At 39.7% G+C, this 17874-nt stretch overlaps 1 long non-coding RNA gene across 2 annotated transcripts in view; it reads left to right on the top strand.

Moving 5' to 3' along the window:
• Nucleotides 1-17874, top strand: part of LOC123455946 — a 135408-nt gene that overhangs the window by 64164 nt on the left and 53370 nt on the right. For both annotated transcript variants that reach the window (XR_006634239.1, XR_006634240.1), the window contains exon 4: nucleotides 16646-16744. This is a non-coding gene — a long non-coding RNA (uncharacterized LOC123455946). The remainder of the gene's footprint in view (nucleotides 1-16645; nucleotides 16745-17874) is intronic.

The raw sequence follows: 17874 nt of genomic DNA, 5'->3' as shown, positions 1-17874 counted from the left end.
AGATACTTTCTCTGGATACAGTAGTTTGGGTTGGAAGCCATAGTTTTTTAGACTTAAAGTGTTCTATTCTAGGCCCATCTGGCTTTCAGAGTTTCCATTGAGAAATACGAGGTAATTCTGAAGGGATTGCTTTTGTATGTAGTGAGTTGTTTCTCTCATACTGCTTTTTAAAAAAAGTATTTTATTTTTATTTATTTATTTGACAGAGAAAGAGGGGGTGAAAGAGAAAGGAAGAGAGAGAGAGAGAGAGAGTGAGCTAGAGAGGGCAAATGGGTACTCCAGGGGCTCTAGCCACTGCAAATAAGCTCAAGATGCATGTGCCCCCTTGTGCCTCTGGCAAATGTGGGTTCTGGACAATTGATCCTGGGTCCTTTGGCTTTGTAGGCAAATGCCTTAACTGCTAAGCCATCACTCCAGGCCTCTCTTGGTACTTTTAGGACTCTCTCTTTGTTTTCATTGTTAAGAGTTTTAACTATGGTGTACCCTGGAGAGTTTTTGCTTAAACTAGAACTCTTTTCTTTGTTTGTTGTTCTCAGATACATTTTAAATTAGTTAATAAAGAAGTGGGTTTCCCTTTCATCTTTTCATAAGTTTTGGTTATCCCACTTCCCAACTCCTCCTCTCCTCCATTCCCTTCCTCTAACTCCTTTAACCTTTCCATTCCCAACATCCCACCTCTCTACTGATGTATTTACTGTCCCTTCCCCTTTTGCTTCACCCTTATCCTTTCATGGCTCCTATATAGCTTCCTGGCCCCTACTGACTCTTACCCCAACTTACATACATGTCTGAAAATTTGAAGTTAACTGGTTTTTTTTTTGTTATTTATTTATTTGACAGAGAAAAATGGAGAGAGAGTGAGAGAGAATGGGTGTGATAGGGCCTCCAGCCACTGCAAATGAACTCCAGACACATATGCCCCCTGTGCATCTGGCTAAAGTGTGTACTGGGGAATTGAACCTGGGTCCTTTGGCTTTGCAGGCAAACGCCTTAACTGCGAAGCCATCCCACCAGCTCAAGTTAACTATTTTTTAATGGAAGAAGAGTATGTGCTTGCTCCAGAACCAATGAAAGGCAATGAGCCCATGCATTTGGGTAATGTACAGTGTACCCATCCCATAACAAATGCAGCACATATCACCAAGTTTAGAGTTTAGAGAGCTTTACATCCTTCTGCCCTCCCTCCCTGCCTTCCTTTCTCCCTCCCTCTCTTTCCTCTTTCTCACAAAGACCCTCAAGGACTACGCTTGAAATACATACAACATCATTTCCCCTTCATTCAGTCAACTCAATTCTTAATGTTATCCTAGATTCAAAGGTTGTATAAGTTGATTCTTCCTGGAAAGAGCTGCAAAGAATTTTTCATGACTATTTTAAATCTGTAATAGATAATGCAACTCAACAACAAAATGAGATAAGAAATATGAAAGAAATTGACATAAAAACTTACCCTCTCTTTTTTTGTTTTGTGAAGTATTATTACTATGTAGCTAAACAGTTATTCCATCCCTCCTTTTCTGATGTCTTCTTGGCTTGTTTCCTCATGAGGAGATTCAGGACAGGATACTATAGGCATCTTGAGCCAATTGGCAAAGTGTTGGGAACTTTGAACATCTTATTATCCTTTTGTTTTTCACATTTAGTATTTCAAGTATGTATCTACTACCAATTCAGTGACATATAAAATATGCTGAAGTTCTGCAAGAAAGATTTTTCTGAATGCCATAAATCTGTGATAATATTTGTCATTAGCTCAAGCACTGTTCCATAGTTCAAAAGAAATTTATACTTTAGCTCAGTCAGATAGGCTTTTATATTCTTAAAGTCTTGCTATCTCAGAGGCTAAAGAGGAATAGTCAAGCAAAAATGAAGAGGATGAGGGGGTGGGGGAAGAAGAGAAGGAGGAGTAGGTGGCTCCCAAACCAAACAGTTGAATTTATTAATTATGGGACATCCTCAAAACAACTCAACAGTGACATGCTCCAAAGGATCAAAGTGCATAGATTCTCTCCTTGAAGCAGATGCCAATATGCATAGTATGTATTTCCATGGTAGCCAGGACTGTCACCTGACCTAAGCTGAGCCAATCATTTTATCTCTTTTATGAAGTAGAAATGTTACAAAAAGAGAAACAGTTTTGATGAAAGTTGTTGGTAGCTGAGACTTAATAATAATAAAATCCTTTGGAAAGAAAGCTCACAACTTACTGCGGAGCAAATAACCTGATCCCTACCCTTTCCCAGCTTTGATTCAGCTCCTCCTTAGATTCTGTACAATAGCCCAGCATTCTTGCAATACATCCTCTGTTTCCACTCAGACAAGTACAGCTAAGTTACTTACTATCAAAAACAACATAACTACATAACAGAGGATAGCCCCAGCCCTGGTTAAAAGAAAATGGTTCATCTAGATGCAATTTCATTCATCTCTTCATTTGACAGCTACTTATTGGGAGCTATTGGGTCATACTTATACAGTTAGACATGCAAATAAGACAAGGAGGAGGTGCGCGAAGATAGTCATACAAACAGGTAGTTATTAAATTTGGATAATGGTCTGATAGAGTTACAAAGTGTGAGAGTTCAGATATGGGTATGAATAAAATCACTGATGGTTTGTAGAACTGGGGTTGATTAGCAGGGACAAAGATATAAGTTCAAGACTAAATCAAAACTATACAGAAAATTCAATCTTATAATATTCTAGTGGCAGCAAGTGGAGAATTTCAATACAGGGACGGAAGACCAGCTGTTCTCAATATCCTCTCTGCTCCGCAGAGTGGAAACTGATTTAACAGCAGCATGAGAGACTTAAGTTATAGATGGAAGAATTTTCTGACAGTGAGACTTGTTAATGTTGGGAGGTTGAAGAATCTCTTCCTCTGGAAGATTGAAAAATAGCATAGCTCTCTTCATTAGCCTAGGATGACATTATTGTGATACTATCTAAAATAGGGAGAGAAGACAATCACTCAGGGTCTTCTCTAGCTTAGAAATTTTTTATAATATTGTCATTTTCAAAGACTTTATTCTTTGGGCAGTTTTAAGTTCCTAGCCACATTAAGGGGAAGGCATAGTGATTGTCCAGATATCCAGCATCTTCACATACAGGGCCTCCTGACCATCAGCATCTCTCACCAGAATTGCACATGTATGGCAACTGATCAGCTTACCTTGACATAACATTTTCACCCAAAGTTCACAGTTACATCAGGGTTTACTTTTATATTGTGGATTTTGTACAGTAGTATAGACACAATGGCACAATTCCACTGTTAATATAAGTTCATGTATGTAGTTATTTATACTTCACCTATTCATCTCTGCTATCTCCTACCAAGCCTCACCACCACCAACTCTCACCACCACTGCTGTTTTTAAAAAAAATATTTATTCATTTATGAGAGAGAGAGAGGAGAGACAGAGTGGGTGCACCTCCTGCACCATAAATGAATTCCAGATGCATTGGTGCTGGGGAATTGAACTGAGGCCGTCTGGCTATATAAACAAGTACCTTTAACCTCTGAGCCATCCCTCCAACCCACCACTGTTTTCTTTTCTTTTTTGGTTTTATGAGGTAGGGTTTCACTCCAGTGTAGGCTGACTTGGAACTCACTATGTAGTCTCAGGGTCGCTTGAACTCACAGTGATCCTCCTACCTCTGCCTCCCAAGTGCTGGGTTTAAAAGCAAGTACCATCACACCCAGCTCACTGTTATTTTTCATTATCTTTATAACAAGTATCACATAGTTGGAATCAAATATGGAGATTGTTACATATTTAGAATGTAAATGGTATGTAGCCATTTGAGATTGATTTCTTTTGTGTAGCAATATGCATTTGGGACACATTCTGTCTATGCATGGCTTGATAGCTCTTTTCCTTTGAGCACCAGGCAATACCCTATTGCCTGGATAGACTACAGTTTGACCATTTACCTGCTAAGGAACAGTATAGTTGCTTGCAAGCTTTAGTAATTATAAACAAAGCTAATGTAAATATCTTTGTGCAGTTTTTATGTGGATGTAAGTTTTGAACTCTTTTACAACACTCAATTTTTAAAGGAAAGCTATATCAAATTCTTGAAGGGCTTGAAAAAATTAAGGAGAGAAAGGTAATGAAAAATGGAAAAATAAATAAATTGTTAAGTCTCTGTTGGGTCAGAAGTAAGAAAGAAGTAAAGAGACAAAAAGTTTAATTTAGAAACTGTTTTGAAGTCAAATAGTCCATTGATAGTTTCAGAAGGTCAAGTTTGGAACTCAGTTGGCTACCAACTAATGCTCTCTCTCTGTCTTTTCCTTCCCAGCTCTTAGTTTTCAGTGTCTCTGAATTTATTTTACAACTAATCTCATCTTATGAAATATTTTATATTTGTTATAATTCTTATTGTGAGTACAGAGCAAATATGTAAAATAAAGAAGTCAAATACGACTCAAAACTCACATCTTTCTTTTTTAGGTTTGATAGATTCTACTTATGATTTTTTTTTGGATTCTGCTTTCTTCCACATGACAAATTTCATTTATACTTTCTTGTGTGCTGATGTGTTCTCTGTACTTGTCATACTTAATAGCACTTTAGCCCATTACTGTCAATCTACAGATTTTGATATGTATAATAATTGGAACAGACAGAACTGAGGGGAAGGACAGATGTCTTGGAAACATTTGTGATGTGAAATTATCATGAATTCCTCAAACTTGTCCTTAGAGCCTTCTCATTGCTATTTTCCAAAGAGCCATTCACTCTTCTCTTTCTCTCTCCCTTCTCTTCTCTCAATTCCCTTCTTCATTCTTCTTATTCTCTTTTTTACTTTCTTCTAAGAGACTAGCATGAGTTTAAAATACAAAAGTGTATTCAGATATTACCAAGTCTAGATGGCTAATGATATGTTGTATGACTATAAAATAAAAATAGAACATTGAGTTTGGTACAATTTAATAGAATATGCTGTACCACAGATTTTTGTATTTTAGGGGGCATATATTAAAAAGCTAATGAGCATAGCATTTAGAATATAAGCTTGGAAATGGTGACTCATAGAAGGCTTTTGGGAATTATAATCAGTCAGTGAGTTCAAAGAGTCAAACTGGGGAATCATTCAAACTTATATACTCATATTTTATTTTATACCATGTCCTGAAAATATGCATCCATGCATCAATATTTTAAAATTGGGTTAGGGCTATATTTTATTTATTATACATATTGTTATTTATTTATTTATTTGAGAGAGAGAATTGGAAGGGGGGGGGGACAAAGGGGGCTCTAGGGCCTCCAGTCACTGCAAACAAATTCCAGATGCATGTGCCACCTTCTGCAACTGGTTTATACAGGTCCTGGGGAATCAAACTGGGTCTTTAGGCTTCACAGGCAAGTGCCTTAACTGCTAAGCCATCTCTCCAGGTCTTATTTGCTTTTTAAATGTTGATCTGTTATTAATGTTGTAAGCTGTCTTTTTTTTTTTTTTGAGTGCACCACCACGCCCAGCTCCTTCAATTTTTTTTTAATTTTTATTTATTTATTTGAGAGCGACAGACACAGAGAGAAAGACAGATAGAGGGAGAGAGAGAGAATGGGCGCGTCAGGGCTTCCAGCCTCTGCAAACAAACTCCAGACGCATGCGCCCCCTTGTGCATCTGGCTAACGTGGGACCTGGGGAGCCGAGCCTTGAACTGGGGTCCTTAGGCTTCATAGGCAAGCGCCTAACCGCTAAGCCATCTCTCCAGCCCTGTAAGCTGTCTTTTAAAATTCAACCACAATCATAATACATTGCCCATTGTTTCCAGTCTTGGTCTCTTGAAAGATGAACAAAAGTTAAAGATACTTGCAAAACAATAGGTGCAGTATTCCCTGAAGTTTTCATACCTTTCCCCTGCCATTTATGCTTCTTTGACCTCTAGGTACTTTGATAACAATTTTTAGTAACTGCTTTTATTTAAACTTTACCAAAGGTTTCAGGTAAAATTTCATAAAACTACAATTATTTCTTTTATCAGAAATAGTTTACAGGGCTGTTGAAGGTGCACACAAGGAGTAAGAAGTCCAGATCTTCCTGTTCCCCCATCCATCTCCCAGTTCCTTGGTCCTGGTTGGTTTCCCTGCTGATAGCTTGGGGCTGCTTGTATCCTCTGAGATTGCCAAGGAAGCAGGCCTTTTACTCCACCTTCCTGATTGAATCACCCACTAGGTCTCCAACTCCAGGATCCTGTACTCTGGAGGTTGCACACAAGGAGTAGGCCAGAGGTCCTGTTTGTTCTCCATTTCCTAGTTCTCTGGTTCTGGTAGGAACCCCTGCTGCTGGCTTAGGGTGGCTTGGTCCCTGTGCCTCGGCTGTGGAAGCAGGCCTCTTGCTTGGGTTCCCTGATTGGCTGACCCCTGGGTACCCAAATCCCTATTGCCCTGAGCTAGAGGGTGCACCAGGCCACTATAGGAGCTGGCCTCTTGCTCTTGCCCGTGGCTCTCCAGCTTCCCTGATCCTGGTTCCCCAACTCCTGATCCCCATGTGATGAAGAGTGTGTGCAAGTGGAGTGAGCACATCAGAGCTCCCAGTTCCCCACCTCCCAGGTACCTTTAATGGACTGCAATGCCCACTGTCTGTGCATCTGTGGTTATAACCCCATTGTACAGCAATCCAGTTCACATTTAAAACAGAACACTCACTGAAGATCCTACAAGGACAAATGCTTGCTTCCCCTTCAATGAGATAAAATGTTTACCAAAGATGGGTGGAACACAATGCAAAATAATGTCAGAAAACTAAGAGATATCCACCAAGGTTGCCTAGTTCCACAATGGAAGCCCCCAATGAAATCATAGAGAAATCAACAGAAATTGAAATATAAAAACACAACAAGCTATGCGACCCTGATCAAAATAACTGCTGAACTGGAAGCGAGTCCTCAAAAAAACAACAATTGGGGCTGGAGAGATGGCCTAGTGGTTAGGCATTAGCTTGCAAAGCCACAGGATCAATTCTCCAGGACCCATGTAAGCAAGATGCACAAGGTGGCTCATGCATCTGGAGTTTGTTTGCAGTGGCTAGAGGCCCTGGTATGCCCATTCTCTCTCTCTCTCTGCCTCTTTCACTTTCTCAAGCAAATAAATAAAGTATATTATGTAAAAAATCAACAATCGCATAAATGAAATTAAGCAGGATCCTAATTGTAAAATTGTCAAATTTCTAGAATTGAATGATAATGAAAACATAACTTACCAAAACTTGTGGGACACAATGAAGGCAGTCCTAAAAGGAAAATTCATAGCACTAGATGCCATCATAACAAAGATGGCAATGTCTCAAAGTAATAACCTAAACATCCACCTAAAGGCATTGCAAAAACAAGAAGAATAAAACCTTAACAACTCCAGATAGAAAGGAATAATCAAGATCACAGCAGAATATAATGAATTGTAAACTAAGAAAAAAATTAAAAATTGAAATGAAGAGCTGGCTCATTCAAAAAATAAACAACATTGAAAAATCCCTGGCCAATCTGATCCAGTGAAAAGAAGAGATGGCTCAAATTAACAGAGTCAGAAATGAAAAAGGAGAGGTCACAACAGACATCAATGAAATTGGAAGAATCATTAGGACATACTGCCAAGACTCCACAAAATTGGATAATGTGAAAGGAATCATTGAATTCTTAAACACATACCACTTACCCAAACTAAACTCAGAGCAGATTAATCTAAACAAACTTATCAACTTCATCAAAAACTTCCCCCAAAAGAAAAGTACAGGACTGAATGGCTTCTCAGCTGAATTCTATCAAACCTTCATTGAAGAAATGAAGTCAATTTTCCTCAAACTATTTCACATAGTCAGAGAGCAGGGAATCCTCCCCAACTCTTTTTATGAAGCTAGCATCACCCCAATAGTAAAACCAGAGAGAGATTCAACAAGAAACAAAAACTATAGGCCTATATCACTGATGAATGTTGATGCAAAGCTCCTGAACAAAATCTTTGCAAACCGAATTCAACAATATATTAAAAGCATTATCCAACCGGGTGTGCTGGTGCGTACCTTTACTCTCAGCACTGGGGAGGCAGAGGTCGGAGGATTGCCGTAAGTTTGGGGCTATCCTGAGACTACATAGTAAATTCAAGGTCAGTCTGGTATAGAGTGAGACCCTACCTCGAAAAACCAAAAAAAAAAAAAAAAAAAGAAAAGCATTAGTATTATCTACCTGATCTAGTAGGTTTCATCCCAAGGATACAGGATAGTTCAACATACAGAAGAAATCAGTCACATAATACTCCACATATATAAAGTTAATCACAAGAACTACATGATCATCTCAATTGATGCAGATAAAGCCTTTGACAAATACGACACCACTTCATGGTCAAAACACTGGAGAGAATGGGGTGGATGGTTTATATCTCCACACAATAAAGGCTATATATAAAGCATCTAAAGCCCAAATAATAGTTAATGGGGAAAGACTCAAGGAGTGCCCATTGAGATTGGGAACAAGACAGGGGTGCCCACTCTCACCACTGCTCTTCAACGTTGGTATTAGAAGTCCTAGCTGAAGCAATAAGACAGAATAAAGAGATAAAATGGATACAGATTGGAAAGGAAGAAGTCAAATTAGCCCTATTTGTAAATGACATATACGTGACCCAAAAGTCTCCATCTCAAAACTTCTAAAGGTGATTAATTCCTTCAGCAAAGTGGTAGGATACAAAATCAACACACTAAAAATCAGTAGCCTTTGTATATGCAAAGGACAAATGTACAGAGAAAGAAATTAGTGAGGCTGTCCCATTGTAAATAGCAACAAAAAAAAATTACATACCTTGGAATAATACTAACCAAGGATGTGAAAGACCTATATAACGAAAACATAAAAATACTCATGAAAGAAATTGAGGGGGACTTGAGAAGATGGGAAGGCCTCCCATGATCCTGGATAGGTAGAATTAATATTGTGAAAATGGCAATTGTACTAAAAGCAATATAGAGATTTAATGCAATGCCAATAAAAATTCCAGCATCATTCTTCACAGAGAAAGGAAAAAAATGATCTCAAAATTCATTTGGAGTGGTAGCAGGCCTCAGATATCCAAACCTGTCCTCAGCAAAAGAAACACTTCTGTAGGTATCACCATACCCAATCTAAAGCTATACTACAAAGTCATAGTAACAAAAACAGCATGGTAGTGGCAAAAAACAGACATATAGACCAAAGGATCAGAATTGAAGACCTAGACCTTAGGTCAAGTAACTACAGCTATTTAATCTCTGACAAAGGTGCCAATCACATAGACTGGAGAAAAGACAGCATCTTCAACAAATGGTGTTGGACAAATTGGATAACCACATGTAGAAAAATGAAAGTAGGCCCACTTATCTCACCACACAGAAAGACAAGTCCAATTTGATTAAAACCTCAATATAAGACCTGAAACTCTTCTCCTACTGGAAGAAAAAAATAGGAGGAACTCTCCACTATATAGAAATGAGGAAAGACTTCCTGAACAAAACTCCTGTAGCCCAGGAAATTAAACAATCATTCAACCAATGGGGTTTCACGAAGATAAAAAGCTTTTTTCTAGGTAAACATGCCATAAGCAGAGCCAATAAATTACCCAGTGAATAAGAGAAAAATTTTGCCAGCTATACTACTGACAGAAGCCTAATAATATCTAGACCCTACAAAGAACTCAAAAAATGAACCAGTAAAAAAACCAAACAACCCACTGAAAAAATGGCGTAGGGAACTGAATAGAGAGTTCTCAGAGGAAGAAATATAAATGGTTACCACACACTTAAGAAATTCTCAACATTTCTAACCATTAGGGAAATGCAAATTGAAACAGCCATGAGATTCCACCTTACTCCAGTAAGGATAGCAAACATTAAAAAACAACAAATGTTGGTGAAGATGTGGGGAAAGAGGCACCTTCATCCACTGTTGCTGGGAATGTAAACTTGTACAACCACTATGGAAATCAATATGGAGATTTCTGAAAAGGATGAATATAGAGGTACCAACAGACCCATTCCCTTACTGAGCATTTATCCTAAATGCTCCATGTTTCACTACAGAGATATTTGCTCAACCATGTTTATAGCTGCACAATTTGTAATAGATCAGAGCTAGTATCTACCAAGGTGTCCATCATTGGATGAATGGATAACAAAGTTGTGCTATGCTTACACATGGAATTCTACTCAGCAGTAAGAAAAAAAAATGATACAATGAAATTTGTAGAAAAATGGACAGACTTGAAACAGATCATACGCAGTGAGCTCACACAACCACAGAAAAGCAGATGCCACATGGATTCCTAACCTGGACCTGTCGAGTCACTGACATACCTGATAGGCAACTCATGGCCCAGAAAATAGGGATGGAAGGGAAGGGAGGCAAACAGGAGGGTGTGGAAAAACAAACACAAAACTAAATCCAAAATGAGCTGGTACTATAGAAACCTTTATCCTTGGAGATAGACTAAAAGATATAACCCTCAACAGGAGTAAGTGGGGAGCACCTGAAAAGAAGGGCCCCGGGGAGAGTGGAATGAAGCCTAAGATTAATTTTTTTTTTTTTTTGATCTCTGGACTGTAATCCCCAGTACCATAAGTCAGTTACTGCCCACAATGAACTGTTGATAGGAAAGACCTATTAGGTTCTGGAAACAAGGCAGGTTTCTGTCAAAGCACTTGATTGCCTGCCTGAGACAAATGGTAAGACCCTTTTGCTGAAGACCCCATATGCTGTCAAAACAGAGCATGGAGAGACCTGGCTGGAATCTGGAAGAGAGCCAGTCCCCAGACAGTTAGCCTGTCTAGGGCTGGAAAGGGCTACATGAGCTACTGGGGCAAAGTGGCCAACAACGGTCTGAGCTACTCAGAAGCAAACACCCTGACAGGATGTACATGACAGGGCAGTAGTGGCCCACAGCCTTGCTGGGTAACCAGGAGCTTTTGGATTGGCTAAGAGATCCACTCAGTGTAAAGGGACCCATATCTCGAATTGGAAACCATATCAGAATCCTATGGAGACAAAAATTAAGCTCTCTAGTGTGACGCTTTCACTAGTCTTTGGCTAAAAGAGAGGTTACATACATCAAATACTCCCTAAATTAAAAATGTTAATCCCATTTAAACTATGCTGACTTCACTCTCTGTTGGAGAGTGTGTTTTTCTTTTTCAGAAGGTAGCAAGACCTGAGAAGATAAACTGTCCCTCACACTTCAGCCATGTCCCAGCTGAAACCACGGAGCAATTGGGGAAATGGGCAAGAGTGCTGCTTCTGTGGTGAACCTAATAATCAGTGCCAGGGTGAAGGAGACAGATCCTGAGGATACTCAACACCTACCAAAGCAGAGATCCAGAGGCTCCTAAGAGCTCATCACTGAAGTAGACTTCAAACTCACCCACCACAGCTCAGGAAATTTTGCAGAAGAGGGGGGCGGAAAGATTGTAATACTCACAGGTTGAGACATCATGCCCAGAGGCATTACCTCCCCCCACAAAAAACCCTGACTACTGCTCCCACAATGCATAACTGACAAGCTCATGGGGAATTCCTGCAACCCCATTGAGTAATGTCCCCAGTGGAATGCGGGCAGGGACGAGGGTACCAACACATGATGTATCCATGGAAAATATGTTGTTAATAATAATACAAAAGGAATAGTTTACAAAAGTTTTAACTCAAAGTAATTAGAATCATTAAAACCATGAAAATACAATAAACTATTTCATTTTTAATTTTTTAAATATATTTTACTTATTTATTTATTTGAGAGAGAAAGATGAGGGGGTGGGGAGAATGGGAATGTGCCACCTTGTGCATCTGGCTTATGTGGATCCTGGAGAATCAAAACTGGGTCCTTGGGCTTCACAGGCCACTCTCCCTCTTTCTCTGTCACTTTCAAATAAATAAACATAAAACAAAAACAATTAAAAAACATTAAAAAAATACATGTGTGTAATATGTAATTATCAAATCAGGGTAATTAACATTTACAACTACCTAAACATTTATTTTTTGTGTGTTGAGAACCTCAGAATTCTGCTTTTCATAAAACATAATGCATTGATATGAAATATAATCACTTTGCCTTGAATACATTGCATTTCCTACCCATTCTTTTATTAACATTTTTATTATTTATTTGCAAGGTGAGAGAGAGAGAATATGAGCATGCCAGGACCTCTTGCTACTGTAAACGAACTCCAGATGCATGTGCCACTCTGTGTATCTCGCTTTATGTGGGTATGGAGGAATTGAACCTGTGCCAGCAGGCTTTGCAAGAAAGTGCCTTTAAATACTGACCCATCCCCAGCCATCCGTTCTGTGCCTTACACATGCTCAACTTTTTTCTCTTTTCCTAGAACTTTGGAGCATAAAGAGGAAAACTGAGTGGAAATATTTTAGTGCCCTAAGTAGTACTTCGTTCTAGGATGAATACATTTTGGGAAAGGATATATATTGCACAAATGAAAGAGAGAGATTATAATGTGTCTTGTCATGGAATGTCTTCAGATTTTGTCTTAAACTTTTTTTCCTAGATTAGACTTTCTACTAAGATTATGAGGAATGGTGTGCAATCTAGAGATTTTGGCTTTTTTCATAGAACTTCTAATATCTTCAGAATAGCTTCAGATAGCTTGATGATATCTTCATCCAGTGGTATTTAAAAGGAAAAGAAATATCCCCTCTTCTCCTCGCTTAGGGGGAAAAAAAGACTGAACAAATTCCATAACCGACTTCTATCCTAAGGTGATGTACAAAGGTGGAACCAGAAACCACTGGATTGATGTTGCATACTCAGTGCATAGGGCTTTCATTTCTTGGCATCAAGGCTTCTAATAATATCCAGGTCGTTGACTTTGAGGAAGTACTATAAATGTTTTTGTTTGTTGGGAAAAAACTTATAAAATTATGAATGATTTTTTTTCTTAAGAATGAAATCTGAGCTGGAGAGATGGCTTAGCGGTTAGGTGCTTGCCTATGAAGCCTAAGGACCCTGGTTCAAGGCTTGATTCTCCAGGACCCACGTTAGTGAGATGCACAAAGAGGTGCACGCATCTGAAGTTCATTTGCAGTGGCTGGAAGCCCTGGAACGCCCATTCTCTCTCTCTCCCTCTGCTCTTTCTCTGTCACTCTCAAATAAATAAAGAAAAAAAAAAAAAAGAATGAAATCAGTTCCAACTAAAGAGCTGAAAGAACTATGGATCCTATCTATGGTCTTGCCTATTACAGTTTTACTTGAAACGAAGGTATCTTTCTTTTCTCTTTTCCTCCCCTTTCTTTCTTGCTTCTTTTCAGATAACACTTAAGAATATATTATTAGGCAAAATATAAAATATAAAACAAAACCCTGAAGACTTGTCACTTGTGTCAAGTGGGATAGAGTGGTTTGAGGCAGTAATTTCGATGGATTATACAAGATTAAGGATCACTGAAGGAGTCAGTGTCCATTCATATGACCCATGAGCATACCCATGTGGGCAAGGCAGCTCTTGATTTGGTGGGGGAGCAGTGATTCTTGTGATGGACTGACTCTTCCTATACTGGGCATGCTGGACAGGTCCTATGCCTTTGAAGGAGACATGCTATCCAATGATAGCAGCAGTGCTTTCTTTTGACAGTGGATTGAGATTCTACGTTTACATAAATTCTCTGTTTTGGTCATTAATCGGTGCTGAGGAACTAATGATCCCTTACTGGATCCCTTACTGTCAGGGGTCTTTAAGTGTGATCATATATGCATGTTAAATTTGAATAAGCAGAACTTAGCTGTGATTTGTTAAGATCACAAGATCATTCTACCATGACTTCCTGTGTGGGTCAACTGAATTGGGCCATAGGGTGCCCAGACACTTGGTAAAACATTGTTATGGGCATGTCTGTGAGTGTGTTTGTAAGTAGGACTGACTTGTTAATATTTATTTATTTATTTATAGACAGAGACAGGGGGAGAGAGAAAGACAGAAAGAGAGAGAGTAGAGAGAGAATGGGTATGCTAGGGCCTTGCAAATGAACTCCAGATGCATGCACCACTTTGTGCATCTGACTTACATGGGTTCTGGGGAAACAAACCTGGGTCCTTAGGCTTCACAGGCAAGCACCTTAACCACTAAGCCATCTCTCAGCCCATGACTGGCTTTTTAACTGGCGACCTGAGTGAAGTGGATTGTGTATTCTAATTCAAGGGACTTTCACCCAATCAGTTAAGTAATGACTAGAATAATGTTTTTTCTCAAGTCAGAGAACTCCTCTTGCCTGATGCCTTGAATGGGGAAGTTTTTTTTTCTTCCTGCATTTAAATTCAAAATGAAGGGTTGGAGAGATGGCTTAGTGGTTAAGGTGCTTGCCTGTGAAGCCTAAGCATCCAAGTTTTATTCCCCAGTACCCACATAAGCCAGATGAGCAAGGGAGTGCATGCTCCTGGAGTTTGTTTGCAGTGGTTAGAGGCCATGGTGTGCCTGTTTTCTCTGTCTGCCTCTGTCTCTCATAAATAAATAAATAAATAAATAAATAAATAAATAAATAAATAAATAAATAATACTGAACTCAAATTCAAGATGAAATATTGTCTCTTTAAGATCTTCAAGCTTATCATCTTTCAGACCACTAACTTTCTTTTTTTTAAATTTTTTTATTAATTAGTTTTGTATTCAGTAAATACAGTCAGTTTGGTACCATTATTAGGCTCATCCATGACCTACCCCCTTGCCTTGGCCCCTCCTTGTTAAGGTGTATGGGTCATGGAGTTAGCCCACAGTTATGGGTAAGGTAAGTGTCTCTGCATATCATGACCCAACAATTGGCTCTGACATTCTTTCCACCCCCTCTTCCACAAAATTTCCCTGAGCCATGTTGGGTTCATTTTTGGTCTGCTTCAGTGATGAGGTGTTGGGGGCTTCTGGATCTCTGGCTCTCTGATTTGGCAGGAGTTGATTTTTCTCTGTGTTGATTTCCTTCCCCCTTGTGCTGATATCCGGTTCACCAGGAAATCAGCACCCTTGCTTGTTTCTCCAATTTTTCTTAGTTTCAACTGGGGCCCTTTTGAGGTATGATGGGGTGGCTCTCTCCTTAGGATCTACATCTATCTGAAAAAGAGAAGCAGATTCTCCAACGAAGAGTAAGTTAGCACCAAGACAAATGAGATAACCCTTACTTTTTATTTTATAGAGAATTTAATAGTTGTAGGCCCTCTTGTAGCCCATGATTGATGGTAGCTCGATAATGGACAGTGGTCTTATGTTTGGATATGGTTCTGACTTGTTTCCCAGCTCCAGCTATGGGTCCCGTACCACTGAGGGGATCAGTTAGCCAAATCAAGTTGGTTCCCCACATTGGCTGTGTGCCACTATTGCACTTGTGTGGACATCACAACAGGTTATTTGCTGCTAAGTAGGTTAGAATATGAGTTACTTGGACAGATATTGGTCATTTTCCCCAGTCACCCATGTAGCACCTTCTGGCACTAGACACACTGACTGTCTGGGGAGTGACTCTCTTCCAACTTCCAGCCATGCCATTCCATTTTACGTGTCAACCACATAAGGTGTCCTCAGAAGTAGGGTCTTACCACTAACCTTTGGTGGGTCATCAAGTACTCTGACAGACCACTAACTTTCTTGAAACTTTTTGTCAATTGAGGACTTTGGGACTTCTCAGTGGCTACTATCATGTGAGCTAACTCTTTGTAATTTCCTCTCTCTCCCATACACACATTATATTGATTCTGTTTTTCTGTGAGAACCTTGCCTAATGCAGATTTTGGTGCTCAGAGTGGTTTTAGAAGAATAGAATTTATTTTTATTTATCTATTTGCAAAGAGAGAGAGAGAGAGAGAGAGAGAGAGAGAGAGAGAGAGAGAGAGAGGGAGAAATTGGGCATGCCAGGGCCTCTAGCCACTGCAAATGTACTCCAAGTGCATGTGTCTCTGTGTATCTGGCTCTGGTCATTAGGTTTTTCAGGCAAGTGCTTTAACCGCTAAGCCACAACTCCAGTCCTCAGAACATAATTTTAATGGTGAGTATTTAAAATTGGTTTTCAGACTTCTAGAATTGGCAATAAATATGATTCTGCCTAGAGGTGCCGATGATTGTATTGCCAGTAGTAAAGATAGCCCTGATAGTCCAGGACATGAACTGCCAATGGAGATACGTAAAATGTTACCACTGAACATTCCCAATTGAGCACTGTTAAGAAACAAGTATCTGAGTGATTACGAATAAGGCCCTTTGACTATCTTGCTATCTTGGCACACTGATGACTATGAGATTGCAAGTTGTTCAGCTAATGTCACTGGACACTGTTGGAAAAGCAAATGGTGAGCTCAAGGATTTCAACCGCCAGCTCACTGCATTAGCAACCTGAAAACTTCTGTGTGTTCTCCGAGGTGGTAAATTCAACTTCAGAACTTCACCCTGTGATTGACTGAATTCCAATACAATACAAACTCCCCATTTAGTAGGATCTGTTGTGGAAATCAGAACATCGATTGAGAGGAATGGCACCTTGCTTGTGGGAAGGCAGTACATCGGGGAGATCGAGGGGAAGTCAGGAGCACTGAGGTCCTGTGTTCTGATGAGTCTTCTTTGCCGGTGGAGGCGACATCCTTGCTCCTAGTGAAACTGCCTTTTCATTTTTCTGAATTTCCAGAATAGACTTCAATGGTTTCCCTTGATGCAGCTGTCACTGTAATACAATGCCAAGCCTCCTTGGGACCTGCTCCTGCCAGCCACCTTTGATTTGAAGACCGTGAGTAGATGCAAATCACAGCAAGTATGTAAAAGTGAGGTCCAAAATGGGGCCCACGAGGAAGTGCACTGCACAGCAACAAACTGCTTGAGTTTTCTAATTTATACACGCAGAAGTCCTGGGAACATGTATGGGAAAGCCCGTTTCTGTTACGGGCGTAGAATAATGTTGGGAAAAACAAACTTGGGTCAGGCCAGATTTATTGAAATGGGCTCTCTACGCAGGGATCCAGTGGAGTGCTGTGGCCTGGGGAGTTAGAGAAGGCTGTAACAGTTTGTTTAGCTGGTTGACTAAGGGCCAAAGTGTGCTTTACATTGAAAATGCTAGACCTGCCTTGGTTTAATGAAGAGGCAAGAAATCAAAGGCTTGGAAAGACTGGACTATTCAAAGGGACTTGTCACTTATGACATGTTCACTTGTGGAAGAATTCAGTATACATACCTTTATTCATGGCTATGAGGAATAATTTCCTTCTTTCTTTCTTCATTCCTCTTTCCTTCCTTCCTTTGGTCCCTCCTTCTTTTTTCTTTTCATTCTGTTTTTTGGTGGGTGGATGAGTATAGAATCTTTCTCTGTAGCCCAGGTGGACCTTGAACTCACTAAGCAGCCCATGCTGGCCTTAAACTCACAATACCCCTGCCTCTGCCTCCCCACTGCTGAGATGATAGGGGTACACCACCACACCTGGCTTGAGAAGTATTTTCTGAGGACAGTTCCAGAATTTTTAAAAAATTCATTATCTATCTTTCTATATCGATTTATCATCTATCAATTATCTATCTAGTTATTTTCCACCTACCTATCATCTATCTATTTATTTACCATCTATCTATGTATCTATGTATCTATCTAATCTTTCCAAGGGAACCTATAGCCTTTTCCAGAGAAACTGAGTTTTGGGGAAAAGTTAATAATGAGGCCTTTTAGGGCCTACAGGACACTGGTTTTAAAATGTCACAAATTCCAGGAGACCCAAAACATCACTGTGGCCTATCAATCAAAGTGGTGGTATCTGAAGACAGAGAGCTTGATGGAGCTTCAGCTCAGGCCCATCTTACAGGGAGTTCAGTGAAATCCGAGCATGTCCTGTGATCACTTCTCCATTTCCTGAATGCAGAATTGGAACAGAT

Source organism: Jaculus jaculus, chromosome 19 (genome assembly GCF_020740685.1).
Source record: "Jaculus jaculus isolate mJacJac1 chromosome 19, mJacJac1.mat.Y.cur, whole genome shotgun sequence".
Lineage (NCBI taxonomy): Eukaryota > Metazoa > Chordata > Mammalia > Rodentia > Dipodidae > Jaculus > Jaculus jaculus.
The sequence above is the reverse complement of the archived record's forward strand: the minus strand, read 5'-3'. Positions and strand labels throughout refer to the sequence as shown.